This window comes from Esox lucius, chromosome 13 (assembly GCF_011004845.1).
Source record: "Esox lucius isolate fEsoLuc1 chromosome 13, fEsoLuc1.pri, whole genome shotgun sequence".
Lineage (NCBI taxonomy): Eukaryota > Metazoa > Chordata > Actinopteri > Esociformes > Esocidae > Esox > Esox lucius.
In genome coordinates this window covers 23562994-23581779 of record NC_047581.1, presented here as the reverse complement: position 1 = coordinate 23581779, position 18786 = coordinate 23562994, and the positions used below count along the sequence as shown (strand labels likewise).

Below are 18786 nucleotides of genomic sequence, written 5' to 3'. Positions count from 1 at the left end.
GTATGGGACTGACCAACCGGGCAGGGAGACAGGCAGACAGCTCACAGAGGCACTGTGTTGCTGTTATGGTACAAACCTCACAAGCTTACTCATTATATCAGCTTCCAAGGTTTTCCAGAAATCCCATTTGGGGGATTCACAGACTTTCTTTTTTATTCCCTGTGTCTATGCATATAACTCACTCCTGGGTCGAGCTAGCGTGAGTGCAGCGTCATCTGGTTGTATTGCTCTCCCCAACGTCGTACATATTTTATATGATAAACGTCTGTCGCGGGATTTAAGGTTTACCATTTGTAACATCGCCATAGACAACTCATGGGCTTACTTTACAAGCCAACGTGACGTCTTTTGAAGAGATTTTAACAAATGTGAACTAGTAATTGACATTTATCACCTAAATGTATATGGTATATAGCACAATCTATTGAGGTTCCACAATGTGTTTTCGCTATGACAGAAAATCAGTTTTCATGTATATAATTGTTACTTCAGCAGACAAACAGCAGACATTTGTCATTATTCCCCCTTTAATGTTTTGACAGTTGTATAAAACTGTGTGAAAATCACAATTATATTTTCCATTTAAGACCTCCTGTAAGACCCAATATTAATTAATGTTGTTAATGACCCAACCAGCAAACAGAAATATGTTGTTAAGGCATCCCTAGGACATGAAATACAGAGAAAATGCATTACTTCTTCAGAGTGTGTTAGAGCAGAAAGATTAGCACACTACTTGAATTATCATGTCAAATCTAATCATTTACACATTGATTAAAGACGTATACACTACTTTAGCTGAACAGCTCACCTGTTAAAACCTCCTAATTTTATTTGTAAGAATGATTTGAGAAACCTGAGATCAACACTTGACATGAACGTTCAGGTGACCATAGCAAAACGACCCAAGAACATTGCAGGGAGGTCTCTGGGACCAAAATTAAACAAAATAAAACCTTATGGACATAAAATCCTGACCACTTTAGAAAGCCATTTGTGATGTTCTAACTACTCATTTATTTTTTCAGGTAAGTCCTTCATAAGAATTATAAATAGTTAATTATATAAATGCTAAACAGGTGGTTGAAATCCTGAATGCTGATTGGCTGATTGGCCGTGGATTGTCAGGCTGTGTACCACCGGTATGAAATCACATCACTTTTTATTAATTGCGTCAGAAACTGGCTTATAAGAGCAATAATGTTTTTCATTTTTTTGTCTATTGCCAGTACACCATGGTTAAGATCTCTATCCAGACACTCAACACCATGCGGTGCACCTTTGATCAGATCTTAGCCATTATACAGTGGGGAGATCAAGTATTTGATACACTGCCGATTTTGCTGATTTTCCCACTTACAAAGCATGTAGAAGTCATAGGTACTCTTCAACTGTGTGTGACGGAATCTAAAACAAAAATCCAGAAAATCACATTGTATGATTTTTAAGTAATTAATTAGCATTTTATTGCATGACATAAGTATTTGATACATCAGAAAAGCAGAACTCAATATTTGGTACAGAAACCTTTGTTTGCAATTACAGAGATCATACGTTTCCTGTAGTTCTTGACCAGGTTTACACACATTGCAGTAGGGATTTTGGCCCACTCCTCCATACAGACATTCTCCAGATCCTTCAGGTTTCGGGGCTGTCGCTGGGCAATACGGAATTTCTATTGCAGGGCTGGCCAACCCTGTTCCTGGAGAGCCACAGTCCTGTAGGTTCTCTCTCCAACTCTTATTCAGCACACCTGATTCTAATTAGTAGTTGGATGAAAAGCAGACTCAGGTTAGTCACAAATGAGGCTGAAGAGAAAACCTACAGGACTGTGGCTCTCCAGGAACAGGGTTGGCCAGCCCTGTTCTATTTCAGGTCTGGAGACTGGCTAGACCACTACAGGACCTTGAGATGCTTCTTACGGAACCACTTCTTAGTTGCCCTAGCTGTTTGTTTTGGGCCGTTGTCATGCTGGAAGACCCAGCCACGACCTTATTGAGGGAAGGAGGTTGTTGGCCAAGATCTCGCGATACATGGCCCCATCCATCCTCCCCTCAATACGGTGCAGTCGTCCTGTCCCCTTTGCAGAAAAGCATCCCCAAAGTATGATGTTTCCACCTCCATGCTTCACAGTTGGGATGGTGTTCTTGGGGTTGTACTCATCCTTCTTCTTCCTCCAAACACGGCGAGTGGAGTTTAGACCAAAAACCTCTATTTTTGTCTCATCGAACCACATGACCTTCTCCCATTCCTCCTCTGGATCATCCAGATGGTCATTGGCAAACTTCAGACAGCCCTGGACATGTGCTGGCATGAGCTGGGACATTGCGTGCACTGCAGGATTTTAATCTGTGACGGCGTAGTGAGTTACTAATGGTTTTCTTTGAGACTGTGGTCCCAGCTCTCTTCAGGTCATTGACCAGGTCCTGCCGTGTAATTCTGGGCTGATCCCTCACCTTCCTCATGATCATTGATGCCCCACGAGGTGAGAACTTGCATGGAGCCCCAGACCGAGGGAGATTCACCGTCATCTTGAACTTCTTCCATTTTCTAATAATTGCACCAACAGTTGTTGCCTTCTCACCAAGCTGCTTGCCTATTGTCCTGTAGCCCATCCCAGCCTTTCCAGGTCTACAATTTTATCCCTGATGTCCTTACACAGCTCTCTGGTCTTGGCCATTGTGGAGAGGCTGGAGACTGTTTGATTGAGTGTGTGGACAGGTGTCTTTTATACAGGTAATGAGTTCAAACAGGTGCAGTTAATACAGGTAATGAGTGGAGAACAGGAGGGCTTCTTAAAGAAAAACTAACAGGTCTGTAAGAGACGGAATTCTTACTCGTTGGTAGGTCATCAAATACTTATGTCATGCTAATTAATTATTGAAAAATCATACAATTTGATTTTCTGGATTTTTTAGATTCTGTCTCTCACAGTTGAAGTGTACCTATGATAAAAATTACAGACCTCTACATGCTTTGTAAGTAGGTAAACCTGAAAAATCGGCAGTGTATCAAATACTTGTTCTCCCCACTGTATATAAGCCATCTATATATAAACAATATACAATCAATACATACTTTATATTTTAGACCACACTATAGGGATTATAATGTCTAAAAAAGCCTCAAATGTAGACTTGTCATTATGGGATACAGGAAGCACTTATATTTGATCATGCCTGATGGATAATGATTGTACACACTATCTGCATGTGCCCGCTCATGCACACACACACGCACACACACACACACGGACACAGACACGCACGCACACACACGGACACACACACGCACACACACACACCTGTGCCCACACTTGCACAACAGCACTGATTTCCTGGTATTTTTAATGGAGATGATTCTAGTCTGTTCAATTATTCAGAGTGGAAGCTTCACTGCAGACCAGTCACAATGAGCCCCAACCCCCAGACACTGCTCTGGAGGAGGGCCAGTAAACCAGCAACAGGGGCCAGAACTAGAGTGCCTCTGTGGGCAGTCTCTTCCCACAGCTGCTGTGAGTGTGGCAAAGCAAATGTATACCATGTGGAAAACACCAAGGGCATAGTCTGGGTGGGGGAGGGGGGGGGTCATAAGGAAGTACAGTCAACCCCTGGCCTGTTTTAACCTGATAATCCCCCTACGCATTTTAACAGACAGACTTACAGACACAAACATACACACACACACACACACACACACACACACACACACACACACACAGAGAACTACTTAACCCTCTGGCCACGCTGACTTGGGGGGGGGGGGGGTGTAAGAGTACCCTAGCTTGACATTTAACCTTAGCCTTCCTTCTCAATCACTCTCTCAAATAGAGAAACTAAACGTGTCAGTTCAGAGTGAAACAATGTCACAGGGTGAGCGAGTACAGCTGTACTGGCTGGCACATACAGATGCAGCTAACGAGTGAAACAAACCAGAGCTTTGTCTGTCTGTAAGCTGAGGGAGGAGAGAACACAGACAGAAGCCGGGCATGCAGAGGAAAAGTTCAGTGGTACACTGTTGCTCATTCACTCTTATTCTGTAAGTTGGGCTGGACTTTAGTTAAGAACTAGTGCTAAAGTGTAAATGCTAGTTCACTCTCCAAATTTAGCTTGAAGTGAGATGAGTTACAGAAATGTTGATACAATTTCAAAGAAAAAAAGGTTGAGCGTACTCCACCATCTTATTCCAGTTATATGATGAAAAGGTGCTTAGGTTATTTTAAACACATTTTTATGGTTTACAAATGCTATATTAGCTTAAAACTACTCACAAATGAATGGCTTCCATTAATGTCATATTTCCCAGCATGCTTTATTCTTTGTTTTTACAAATAACTGTATTTTTCACATACATTATTGTTTTTGACGAATAACGCTTTAAAAAAACATAAAAATCATTCAAAATGCAAGTTGTGTGTGATTTAATATTTAAATTGTTGGATAGCCTAACTCTTTGCTGGATTCCAAGGGTAATTACAGATCACTTTGCAGGCCAACACTGAAGTTGATTTAACTTACAATTATTTTGGCAAATAGTTGCAATAGAATTGTGATTTTTCTTTTTTCAACAAAATGGCACAACAGTTGACTGAACATATAATTGCATGGCAGCCAGCTGCGATAGGAGTGTGATTTTGTCCAACATTTGCTCAACATAATTTGAACAAACACCCAGTGCTATAGTAGCTGGTTGTTTTGAAATTGTATGTTCTTTAAATGGTCAGGCAATTTTGTTGAAATTGTTTTTTACAGTGTATGTAACATAAGCTTTTACCCACCAAAGTAAACAGGCAGTGTGGTCAATTACATAATTTACAGTGACCTCCAAAATGCTTGGCACCTTTTTGAAGATGAGCAAAACAGCCCGTACAAAATAAACAACACAGGTAATAGTTATATTGTAATTTATTTATGTGGATTGTACACCCCCCCCCCCCCAAAAAAAAAGGTCTCAAAATGATTGAAACTCGTTTTTATCCCCTTAACATCAAAGATCCCCAAACTTATTTTACAGTAGAATCAAGTTGCTTTTTTGTATCCTTGTTTCGTTGCCAAACACAGCGCTTGTGTATATGATGAGCAAGCTCTACTTTTCCCTTGCTCTTGGATTATGTTTAGCACTATTCCACTGGTTATGCATTTCTTAATTATTGCCAGGTTTTTAACTATTGTTTTGTACCCTTTTCCTGATTCAAGGTCAACAACAACCATGGTGAACTCTTTGCTTTCCCTTAAGGCATTAGATGACAAAGGATTTTATATCCGTTACCTCATTTTTATAACCCAGTGAAACAGGAGGCCATAAACTTTTTTCTGATTTTCTTTTCTTTTACTTTATTTAAAATAATCCTTAAGGGTGCCAGTCATTTTGACACTTACCTTTTTGTAAAGAAATATATGAAAAAAAAGACATATTTAGCATGATGGGAGTTACTGGAAGAAGCAGATGGGAGAGGTATTGGCTCAGTTTTGCATTTCTTTGGATGTACCCAGAATGCACAGTTGTCACCGTCAATTGGACAACCAATTGTGCCAATTGTGCCGAGCTCTACTTCTCCAGCTAGCTTGAGCTGTGTAACGTTAGCCACTAGCAATGATCTGTGCTGTTTGATCATGTCCAAACACCTGGAGCATTTGCCCCTGGATAATCGGACTGTATATACTTGACATTTAGTATGTACACTGATGAGCCAAAATATTATGACCACCTGTCTAATATTATGTTGTTTTGGCATGTTGCCAAAACAGCACTGAACTGCTAAGGAATGAACTCTACAAGACCACTGAAGGTGTCGTGTGATATCCGGCACCAAGACAATAGTAGCAGGTCCTTCAAGTCTGTAAATTACGAGGTGGAGCTGCCGTGGACCGGACTTGTTGGTCCAGCACATCCCACAGATGCTCAATCGGATTGAGATCTGGGGAGCATGGAGACCAGGGCAACACCCTGAATTCTTCATCATGTTCCTCAAACCATTCCCGAACAATGTGCGTATTGTGGCAGGACGCATTATCCTGCAGAAAGAGGCCAATGCCATCAAGGAATACCATTGCCATGAAGGGGTGTACCTGGTCTGGAACAAAGTTTAGGTTGGTAGCACTCCTCCAGCCACTCATGGTAGGTACTCCTCACCGCTGGCCGGGAGCACCCCAAATGCCTTGTTGTTTCAGTGTTGATCCAGTTATCTGGCCATAACAATTTGGCCTTTGTCAAAGTCGCTCAGGGCTTCACTCCTGCCCATTTCTCCCGCATCCAACACATCGACTACGAGAACAAATTGTTTACTTACCATCTAATCTACCCAAACCTTGATATGTGCCCTTGTTTGGAGATGATCAATGTTATTCACTGTACCTGTGAGTGGTCATAATGTTTTGACTCATCAGTGTATATGGAATGGGAATATATTTGTATTTTCGAGAATAGTAAATACAAAAAGTGAAAGTCAGTCAAAAGAAAAACAAAACTACAGGCGTGTCGTTCTGATGGCTCCCTAACTCTTTGTGGATAAGTCCCACTGACATTTTAGAAATTGGGGATGGGCGGAAATTATTAATTAATTTCCTTTTTGCTTATCGGGCATAATCATCTTCAACACTGCAACAAGGCAGTACTGGATTGGACTGATCTTATCAAGGTACCTCTTGCCGATGCTGTTAACTTAGCTTAACTCTTTTACCATTTGATGGGTCCCAGTAGGCAATGTACACTCACCTAAAGGATTATTAGGAACACCATACTAATACTGTGTTTGACCCCCTTTCGCCTTTAGAACTGCCTTAATTCTACGTGGCATTGATTCAACAAGGTGCTGAAAGCATTCTTTTGAAATGTTGACCCATATTGATAGGATAGCATCTTGCAGTTGATGGAGATTTGTGGGATGCACATCCAGGGCACAAAGCTCCCGTTCCACCACATCCCAAAGATGCTCTATTGGGTTGAGATCTGGTGACTGTGGGGGCCATTTCTGTACAGTGAACTCTTTGTCATGTTCAAAAAACCAATTTAAAATGATTCGAGCTTTGTGACATGGGGCATTATCCTGCTGGAAGTAGCCATCAGAGGATGGGTACATGGTGATCATAAAGGGATGGACATGGTCAGAAACAATGCTCAAGTAGCCCGTGGCATTTAAATGATGCCCAATTGGCACTAAGGGGCCTAAAGTGTGCCAAGAAAACATCCCCCACACCATTACACCACCACCACCAGCCTGCACAGTTGTAAGAAGGCATGATGGATCCATGTTCTCATTCTGTTTTTGCCAAATTCTGACTCTACCATCTGAATGTCTCAACAGAAATCGAGACTCATCACCCCAGGCAACATTCTTCCAGTCTTCAACTGTCCAATTTTGGGGAGCTCATGCAAATTGTAGCCTCTTTTTCCTATTTGTAGTGGAGGTGAGTGGTACCCGGTGGGGTCTTCTGCTGTTGTAGCCCATCCGCCTCAAGGTTGTGCGTGTTGTGGCTTCGCAAATGCTTTGCTGCATACCTCGGTTGTAACGAGTGGTTATTTCAGTCAAAGTTGCTCTTCTATCAGCTTGAATCAGTCGGCCCATTCTCCTCTGACCTCTAGCATCAACAAGGCATTTTTGCCCACATACTGGATGTTTTTCCCTTTTCACACCATTCTTTGTAACCCCTAGAAATGGTTGTGCGTGAAAATCCCAGTAACTGAGTAGATTGTGAAATACTCAGACCGGCCCTTCTGGCACCAACAACCATGCCACGCTCAAAATTGTTTAAATCACCTTTCTTTCCCATTCTGACATTCAGTTTGGAGTTCAGGAAATTGTCTTGATCAGGACCACACCCCTAAATGCATTGAAGCAACTGCCATGTGATTGGTTGATTAGATAATTGCATTAATGAGAAATTGAACAGGTGTTCCTAATAATCCTTTAGGTGAGTGTATATGTCAATCTTCTTTTGCTTTTGACTCTTCTGGCAAAGGATTGCTGTTTTAGCTGTATTCAAGGAAGTCAGAGAAACCAAGCTTCCCCCAAAATGTTACCAATAAAAAAACATAATACAAAATGTCATGTTCATAGGGTAAGTACTTTTACAAGAAAATACATTTCAAAGGGAAGAAAGTTTGGATTTGGCTTCATGCCACTCACAGCCCATCACAATCAAAGAAAATAAATATGTAATCCCTGGGCAGAGCTGTTGTTCAGTGGTAAAACTCCTCGCTCTATGCAAATTTTTTGCTCCAGGGTTCAATCCTTGCTTCTACTTGTCACAATGTCTCCTCTTCACCTGTCTTCATATGATGTGATTCCATCTGTCAAAAAAGCGTCCACTCACCTTTAAAAATATATTTTTTACATTGTTTTCCTTCATTGACTAGTAAACTCGCTAGCTAATATCTACCATTTCTAATACGCCATGGATGGAGATAGGGATTTTAATTTGTAGTTTAATTAAATTTTAATACTGGCCAGTGATTAAATATATTGCAAGTTCCATGTGTCCTGTTCAGCTGGCTTGTCTTCATCGTAAAAGGCAAGTAAAGTTATCAACTTGGTGTCATAAAAAAAATCTAAATGGCCCAGTAATACAAAGTAACTTCTGTGAGATTCACCGTAATATTTCCATTCAAGGAACATTTCCCCTAACAAACCTTTCATGTGCAGACCAAATCCCTTGCGAGCTCTGTGATATACCTGAAAGTGGAATAGGAAGACGGCCTAACAACCAAGTCACATTCCCTTCATTTGCATGAAAATTCATTAACACATTGTTTAACACCTCCCTTATTTTAACTGAAAATTGTCTACAGGGTTTAATATCACCCATCACCGCCACCCTACCCTCCCCTCCCAACCACTGACACTAAATGTACAAAAGGGGTATACCTGCAAAAGCAGTATAATAGTCTCTCATTAACATCACTGCATTAATACCTTTGTCCGAGTACTGACTTAAGGGCCTATGTACATTCATTATTTCCAAGGTACAACAAAACTTTGGCTGTTATCCCTAATAAGGACAATAGTTCAATAAGAATGCAATCTACATACAATTTTCTACTCATATTTGTCAGAGTATGATCTCCAAAATGGATTCTCCTCTCTCTCGTTTGCCAAGATAAAATAAATCAGTAAGCGTGCTTTGATGAGGAAGTCATTTCCATCTAACTACACTGTTTTGTTCAGTATTTCTGAAGTTTAACAGTCAGCAAAGCTTGCCAGCTTAGCTTGATACCATAACATAATAAAAGCCAGGAAATACCAAACTCATTAGCTAGCCAATTAATAATTGCCAGTAGATAGCAAGAAACAGTATCCAACCTACACCATAATGTTGCGCTGTTAAAAGCCAGCTGTTTCAACATGTGACACAACTCATCATTCCTCGAGCACACATACTTTGATAGTTAAGTGAAGGTAATAATCAACACCAAACTGTAATACATGCACATAATTACAGTGCAGAACAACCACATCCATTAAGTTTATGAAATGTGCAAGCTGACAAGAATTGAATACAAAAAATGTACAAAAGGGGAACATATTGGCCAATACTTTCCCAGGAAAAACACAGCAATTCCTATCTGAAAGGGATAGAAGTCTAGCTTTCTGATTTTCTGTGCAGGATGATGCCTATTCCAAACATTCCAAAGCGATTTGACTACACAAATCTGAGTGAGCCAGTCCTTCATTTAGGTTCTTTAGATTTGAGCAGAAAGCTGCTGGCTTTGAAGCTTCTCTTATCTGCAGGAGTGCTTCAGGGATGAGGAAATGTACAAGGGCATCGTCTGAAAAACCATCAAAGGGAAACACGAGTCAATCTGGAGCACTTTCTCCTTTCATCTAAAACATATACAGCATTAGCCAGGTAGGGATTGGCCAACCAGACAATGAAATATGAGACATCTTAATCTGACATGTGGTTTGTTTGTGACTGATCAGAAAACTATAATGACATAAAATAACAATTTGAAAATGATTTAGATTACACAAGGTATCTGAGGCTGGCAATACCCGTTTACTGCAGGTGTCTACCCTCCAATTCCCCAATGTGTCTAACTGCATAGGATGCTGGGCACACAGATCTGTCTGTCAGATTGTACTCTCATTAACTAAAGAATCAGGATAGTACCATTGGGCCGCAATGGGAGAACACGTGTTCCTCCATACTGACCACTGATCCCTAATGTCTTGGGATAGCTGACTCAGACCTCACACAAGGACAACACACACAGACTGATTTAAAACATGGGAGGTACAATGGCTTACAAAATTATTCGCCCCCCTCCCCACACCACCACCCTGCACACATTTCATTGTGTTACAACATTAAAAGAATATTGATGTAATTAAGAGTTTTTGCCACTGATCAACAGGAAAGAAAATCTTAATGTCATAGTGTGTTTAATACCGGCTACATCACATTACTTTGGAATTACAGAACCTGTGCTACTGTAGAGTCAACACAAAACAGTTTTAGAATAATTGGTCTACAAATTGTTCTAAATTGATCACAAATAAGAAACAGAAAATAATCCATTGAATAAGTATTCAATATAGGCAACTTTGGCAATAATTATAGCAACAAGTCTATGTGGATAGGCTTCAACCAGCATTACACATCTGGATAAAGCTATTTTGGCCTACTTTTTACAAAATCACTCAAGCTCTGTCAAATTGGACAGGGACCTTAGGTGAACAGCAATTTTCAACTCTTCCCACATATTCTCATATTGGATTGAGGTTGAGGGTTTGAATGGTCTATTACAGAACAATGACCTTTTTGTGTTCAGTGGCTTGAAAATGTTCTTATATCCTAACCCTGATTAGTGCTTTTGAAGAACCATTTTCTGGAATGTTCCTTCATCCTCATTATGTCATTTTGTTAGGAATTGTACTAACCAATTATGGGACCTCCTAGAGACAGGTGGATTTAACCTGATATCCTATGAACACCTTGGACACAGGTGGATTCAGACTAATTACAAGATTTCTGAAGACAGTTGGTTGCATCACACCTCATTCTGGTGAGCCATAGAAAAGCAGGGGATACTTATTATTTTTAGTATAATATTTGTAATTAATTTAGAACAATTTGCAGATTAAATTTTTTTACTTTAACATCATGATGATCAGCAGCAAAAACGTCTCATTGACTCAGTTTTGATTTAATGCTGTTACAAAATCAATTGTGGAAAAGGTGAAGGTGGGTGTATACTTTTGAGAGACACCGCATGACCTCAATATGTTGTTGAGAGAAAGAGAGGTGAAGTAGACGGCGACATAGACGGCGATGCTATCAATAGTAATGAAAGTCTCACTAACTCGCAGTGCTCAGATAACTCAAGTTGGTAGCGGCCCGTCGCCTGTGGGCCCCTGGGAGCTTTGCTCTGTTTTTTGAATGCATGCACACACCTCTAGGCACACACACACTTCATTTGTATTCAACACACACACAAACACCAGTGGGCCCGGCTGTCAATGGAAACAAATATTTTAGATAAATGTTAAAACAGCCTGTAAAATAACGGGTGACAGTGGGTCAAAGAAGAAGCAATTCTGTTAAAGAAGAGATGGGGAAGAGCAGGAGACGGAGCACTGTCGGCATGCAGCAAACAGAATTCAAATTTATTTCGGCAATGACGAGGCTGTACTGTGAGACTTGCAAGCCTACCAGTCCTTTATTTAACGCCTGCTTTGTCAGGTTACTTTGGAATGAACCTGTGCTACTGTAGAGAGAACACTGCACTCCAGCTGGGAGGCAAAAGCAATTACATTTACATAATTACATAACAGTCATATTTGAGACTAAATAAAATGTGTTGCACTGTTGCTCTTTATGTCTTGTATTAGCATACTCACTGCCATATTTTCATCAACTGCAAATTCAAAAAATGTGATACTGCCACTTGAGGATATAAAAATGTCCTTTAAATGAAAAAGCAATTTAGCAATATAAGTTTAAACAACTTAGAAAACACTGACCTAATTCCTATTGAGCGATATTACTCATACGTAACATCTGGATGGCACTTAAAACACATTTGTCAGTTCCACGGTACAGACAAGCCCGCCAACTGACAGGACAAGCTGAAATGTATGGGAGTGTGTGTGTGTGTATGTGAGTATACATGTGTGTGTGTGTGAGCCATGATGAGCATCATATTCAGCCTTGTAGGTGTGTGTTGGAGCCGCACTCACCGCAGCACAGTGGTCTATGAGTCAGCCATGATGAGTACAGCAGCACCAAGGCAATGGAAGATGACACAGCACAGACCCCCCCCCCCCCCACCACTCCCCTTAATCTGCTCCGCTCCCCTCAACACACAGCACAGACCCCCACCACGCCCCATAATCTGCTCCGCTCCCCTCGGCCCACAGCACAGACCCCCCCCCACTCTCCTTAATCTGCTCCGCTCCCCTCAACACACAGCACAGACCTCCCTACCACTCCCCATAATCTGCTCCGCTCCCCTCGGCCCACAGCACAGACCCCCCCCACTCTCCCTAATCTGCTCCGCTCCCCTCAACACACAGCACAGACCTCCCTACCACTCCCCATAATCTGCTCCGCTCCCCTCGGCCCACAGCACAGACCCCCACCACGCCCCATAATCTGCTCCGCTCCCCTCGGCCCACAGCACAGACCCCCCCACCACTCCCCCTAATCTGCTCCGCTCCCCTCGGCCTACAGCACAGACCCCCACCACTCTCCTTAATCTGCTCCGCTCCCCTCGGCCCACAGCACAGTATGAACCAAAGGGGAACTGGGACTGAACTAGACCAGTATTTAGTCACCCATCATGTTGCAAGAACACACACAAACAGACACTATGTTAAAACACATTCCACTTATCCTCTTTTGGAAGAGACCTTATAAAACCTGTTATTTTCATGACTAAATGAAAAACACATCTCCCTGAATGTAATAAAAACAATAAATATATCAATGACAATTCTATTGATTAGCATTTTATTACATTAGGCTACCCTTAACACATGCTACCGTGTCACACTGCAGCTTGGTCCATAGTAAAATCTACCAAAGAGGAAATAACATCTGTGGCATCTGCTGTATGTATCTGTCCTTTAGGATTCTGTTTGCCCATAACCACAGCTTGCATCTAAAATGACACCCTTGGGTGCATGGGCCCTGATCAAAAGCAGAGCTGTGACTAGGGGCTTATTTCCATTACGATTCATTTTCCCAGACATAGCGAAGACTCGAGGCATTTTGTTGTGCGAATTTGCAGATCCGGATACACCACCTCCCGAGGTAATGTCCCGCCACATTTCAGACTGAGCCCCCCAGATGCTCGCAAGTGTGAAGACCATTGTATCAGAACTGTATCACGTTTCTGTGCAGTGCACGAATGTACAGTACCCTTTTCAGGCATGTGGACTGTGGCATCTTGAAAGTGCTTTGGTTACAGCGTAATTATATACCGATCAGCCATAACATTGTAACCACCTGCCTAATATTGTGTATGTCCCCCTTTTGCCGCCAAAACAGCCCAGACCCGTCGAGGTATGGACTCCACCAGACCTCTGAAGGTGTGCTGTGGTATCTGGCACCAAGACATTGGCAGCAGATCCTTTAAATCCTGTAAGTTGCAAGGTGGGGCCTCCATGGATCGGACCTGTTTGTCCCACAGATGCTCGATTGGATTGAGATCTGGCGAATTTGGAGGCCAAGTCAACACCTTCAACTCGTTGTGTTCCTCAAACCATTCCTGAACCATTTTTGCTTTGTGACAGGGCGCATTATCCTGCTGAAAGAGGCCCATGCCATCAGGGAATACCGTTGTCATGAAAGGGAAACAGTCTGCAACAATGCTCAGGTAGGTGGTATGTGTCAAAGTAACATACGCATGAATGTCAGGACCCAAGGCATCACACAGCCTTTTTATAACTTTACACATAACATTTTTAAAGGTTGTTATTCTCTTTAAAAGTAGTCTGTATAGTTACCGTTAATATCTAATGGCTTTGGTTCTTTTTATTTCTTTTGGTGATGTAAACATGTTTTTCATGCCTATAAAACACATTGAATTGAAAGGATGGGGGGCAGAGAGAGCTATGAGGAGCTTGGAGGTGAAGTATGACTTGTTTGACCTTAACAGTTACTCGGAGATCTGGTACCCCTTGGCCCAGTCCACAACCCCCTGCCTCCTTTACCACTGAAAATCCATGCCTTTTGTGACACAGTCATGACTGTTTCGTCTTATGTCTCCCAGCGGCATCTCAGAGCCATTCTGTGCGACGGAGCGAGGTCAGACCATTTCTATGTTCACATCCTGCAGGAAGCTGCCTCATACTCTCTGCAACCACTACACTACAACCTCTTATCTCTTAGCCATTGGCAGGCTAGACCAAAATCAATCAATCACATTTATTTTATAAAGCCCTTTTACCATCAGCAGTTGTCACAAAGTGCTTATACAGATAGCCAGCCTAAAGCCCCACGCTGTGTTTATGTAGTATAACTGTACAGTGGGGAGAACAAGTATTTGATACACTGCCGATTTTGCAGGTTTTCCCACTTACAAAGCATGTAGAAGTCTGTCATTTTTATCATAGGTACACTTCAACTGTGAGAGACGGAATCTAAAACAAAAATCCAGAAAATCACATTGTATGATATTTAAGTAATTAATTTGCATTTTATTGCATGACATAAGTATTTGATGACCTACCAACCAGTAAGAATTCCGGCTCTCACAGACCTGTTAATTTTTCTTTAAGAAGCCCTCCTGTTCTCCATTCATTACCTGTATCAACTGCACCTGTTTGAACTCGTTACCTGTATAAAAGAAACCTGTATAAAATGCAAATTAATTATTTAAAAAATAATAGAATGTGATTTTCTGGATTTTTGAAGTGTACCTATGATAAAAATTACAGACCTCTACATGCTTTGTAAGTAGGAAAACCTGAGAAATCGGCAGTGTATCAAATACTTGTTCTCCCCACTGTATCTCTGACAACAGAATGCAGGAAATCAGAACTGTCCCTGCAAGATAGGGATGGCATGGTAGAGGACATTCAGCGCCAAGCAGTTTCTGTTAAGCACAAACAAACCAAAGCCACAGTGACCATCACACAAGGCTGAGTGTTGCTCATTGGGGGTGGGTAAAACAGGGCTGGCAAGGGGCTTAATGTTCAGCACGTCACACCTTCTGCTAACACTATTTACAATACAAGCAACAGCTTTCTAAACACTGATTAAATGGGCATGAAGCATGGTTTTAGCCAATCCTCCCACAACACCACCCTGAGATCAACCCCTCGGGATGCTACTCCATGGAACCCTGGTGTGTCAAGCACCACCATTTATCCAACTAACACAATGAGATCATTTTACTTGGATAATTACACTAAATGAGTTATCATGGCTAATCTTTAATGTGTCTTGTAATTTCAGTGCACAAATTAAGTACTTCCCTGTATATGCAAGATAAACAGTTAAAAAAGGACACCGGCAAATTTCTTCCTATTTTAAATCCAGCTTTTCCAAAGCTATAGAAAATTCCTCTAAGGATAAACATTAATTCCATTTAAGTAGCGCTGCAACAACTAATCGATAAAAATCAATAACGCCGATAATGAAAATTGTTGCCAACGAATGTCATTATTGAGACGCAGCAACAAAAGAAAAACCGTTTTAACAGATGGTGGAGAATACATCGAAGTGAAGTCACATACGACCAAAAACTTCAAAAGTACTGTATGTTTAAGAATTCAGTGAAAGCAGTTTGTTGCAAATGCAGAACAAATTTGCAATGCAGAACAATCATGGCATGGGAGCACTACTGCAACGCATGAGCATTTAAAGAGAAAATGCGCTGTGGCCGTGATGACAGAAGATGAACAGTGCTCAGCACAGCAAGTTAATATAATACAAATTCGTCATACATTATAATTTTGTATTCACCGAGTTAAGTTTCTAATTGAGAAATAATTCATTCTGTAATTAGTATTTTTTCTATCCGATTACTCAAAGCAGAAATTGACAGATTAATCGAATATCAAAATAGTTGTTGGTTGCAGCCTTAAGTCATTTTGCAAAGACTCTTATTCAGAGAAACTCACAGTAGCAATATGGGCTAAGTGCTTTGCTCAAGGGCACAATTATAATTTCTTAGCTCCGAGTGCTGGACCGACAATCTTTTGGTTACTAGCTCAATTCTCTACCCACTATCTGGGGTCCCTGTCCATCAACTTAATGAACTGTTTATATACACAATACACAAGGATAGGCCAACCACTAACACTAGAGAAGTGACGGGATGGGGTCACTCACTCACTCAGGCAACAAGCAAGCTACCGTCAGATGAAGCAGGACATGGAGTTGTATTCCTTCCATTAAAAAAGTTTAGTTGCACAATGTTTAGACAAATTGATTGCACAAATGCAGGTAGGTTCCCCTTAGTCTCATTATGCTTACTTCTGTTTAGCAAAATGGTTAGCGGCTAAGTGTGTTGTTTTTTGGAATGTGTACACCCTTCGTCTGCAGATGATATGAGGTAACTAATGCCTGATTGCTTGGCAAGCTGTAATATAGCAGTATGTTGAAAAAGATGGATGGGGCAATGAACTCACTGTATGAACTCCTTGAGTCCAGTGTTTGTTCTTGTTTAAACTGTACATTACATATTTTATGTTGCTATATTCATTCTTTATTTATTTCTAATGGGATAAAGGACTGCCGAATCTTTTGATTTCTGAATTCTTTCTCTCACCTCCCAAATTTATAGGCCCAATTTGTCATCATGGCCTTGGACAGTGGGTTTGCATGTCTTACAATGCCTTTTCCAGGCTGCTCTGCTTATGACACCGTGTGCTCAACCAGGAAGTTGGCCGGAACCTACATGCTAGGAGGAGAGCGTCTCCCCAGTTAATGATCCCAATAAAGCTTGATGGTGTCTCTCCCCCCACACGGTGTCACTAGAGCGCAATGACGCAAGACATCCCTGACTGAAATGTCTACCCCTCAACGTGGACGCTGCTGAGACAATTTACAATGCCACTGTCGGTATGCCACAATCAGAATTCTAAACCTGTTTGTTGAAACCCTGAATGCTGATTTGCTGAAAGCCTTAGAATATATGATCATTCTACATGTATGACATAATATCACTTGTAATATTCTTACTGCACTGGTAACAGGTTTAAAATATAAAAAATGCAACGTTTGTTGTATATTTGCAATGTCTTAGTCCACTGCACTTGGGAGTCCCCTTCTAAACCCATTCAACTGAATATTCAGATTCATCCAGTTTATGGTATAATCTTAAGTATTTAAACAAATGAAAGGAATAACACCATTCTGTTCATCCCCTATTGTAATCCTAGATGTGGAAAGTATATATAATTCAGTCTAAAGGACAGAGTTCTGGGTTAAACCACTAATATCCTCATAGCTCACCTCACTCCCATTATAAAACAATAGGTTATGTTTTAACAGTCTTTGGCAGACCCAGAACGGCCGACTAAAAATGTAGTGCTGGCTATAACCCAACCAAGCCCTTACCCCTGCCTGGGTGGGTCTGGGCGTGAGATCAAAGAACCTCTTTCTCCATCCATCCCTCCCTTCTCAGTCTCTGACTCACTCCTTAGAGGAGTCCTGTATCCAGATTTGTTTCTCAGGTTCACATCTTCACACGTTCAGCCACATCAAACTAGGGGTCTAAAAAAAACAAGAATAGTTATTGTCGTATAGGCAGACAACAGGCCAATAGTAGGTGCTATTTGTCTTGTAGGTGTATTGATTAAAGGGCTTCCAAGTTGTAAAGGAAGAAATAGTCACTGCTTTAATCTAGAACCTCACTTCACCCACACGTCCATTCTCTGTTGGTTCTTCATCCATCATGGGCCCTCAGCTAACACATGTCCCCACAGCCCCCCCCCTCCTACAGCTCTTTTTCCCCTCCCTACACCCCCCCCTCCCTCCCACAGAGACCATCAGTAGACCCTCCACATCTGCAGGGATATTAATTGTTTGGTGTTATACATAGCTCTTATCCAGCCCTGGGGAAGGGATTCGGCTCAGCTGGAGGATTACAGAGCATGCGTACACTCTCACACACATACATGCATGCAAACACAGAACAAAGCATGCAGCGTCAGACACACGTGTGAGCAAACACACGCGTGCACACACACACACACACACACAAACCAACCAACCACACACACAAACCAACCACCCTCACACACAAACCAACCAACCCTCACACACAAACCAACCACCCTCACACACAAACCAACCACCCTCACACACAAACCAACCAACCACACACAGCCAGAAATATGGAAATCATTTGAAACGCAGCTCAATATGACAAGCTGGTGTTTATTGTGCAGAGCATTGTAGGGCTCATTCTGTCCACACGCGTCGTCTGCAGAGTCTGTGTAACATAGGAGCCATCGTCACACGTCAAGTGGTTCTCCATCCGTCCGTGATGTGACGTTCAACCATGCCACTGAAATATGGGCCATACTGCAGAACAAAGCAATCCTTTGAGACACAACAATGATTCCATTTAGTAATTAAGCCTGGCATCAATGGGTTGGGTGAGCTCCCAGGACTGCAGGGATGTTCCCTATTCCTTGTGTGAATGCAGAGGAGAAGATAGAACAGGTTTTTTTTGGTGGTTGAGTGAAAAGGGAGTGTACATAAACAGAGCTGGCACAGGTAATTTTCCTTTGAGCCAGACTGTTACATTAACAAATGAAATAGCAACACAGATACAGTATGATTGAATACATTTATAGGAACCTGTTTATTAATTGATAGTGATGCGCTT

At 41.6% G+C, this 18786-nt stretch overlaps 1 protein-coding gene across 1 annotated transcript in view; it reads right to left on the bottom strand.

Moving 5' to 3' along the window:
* The window catches only part of zdhhc8b (zinc finger DHHC-type palmitoyltransferase 8b), an 86333-nt gene that overhangs the window by 14638 nt on the left and 52909 nt on the right, over nt 1-18786 (bottom strand). The gene's annotated exons all lie outside the window — the stretch shown is intronic.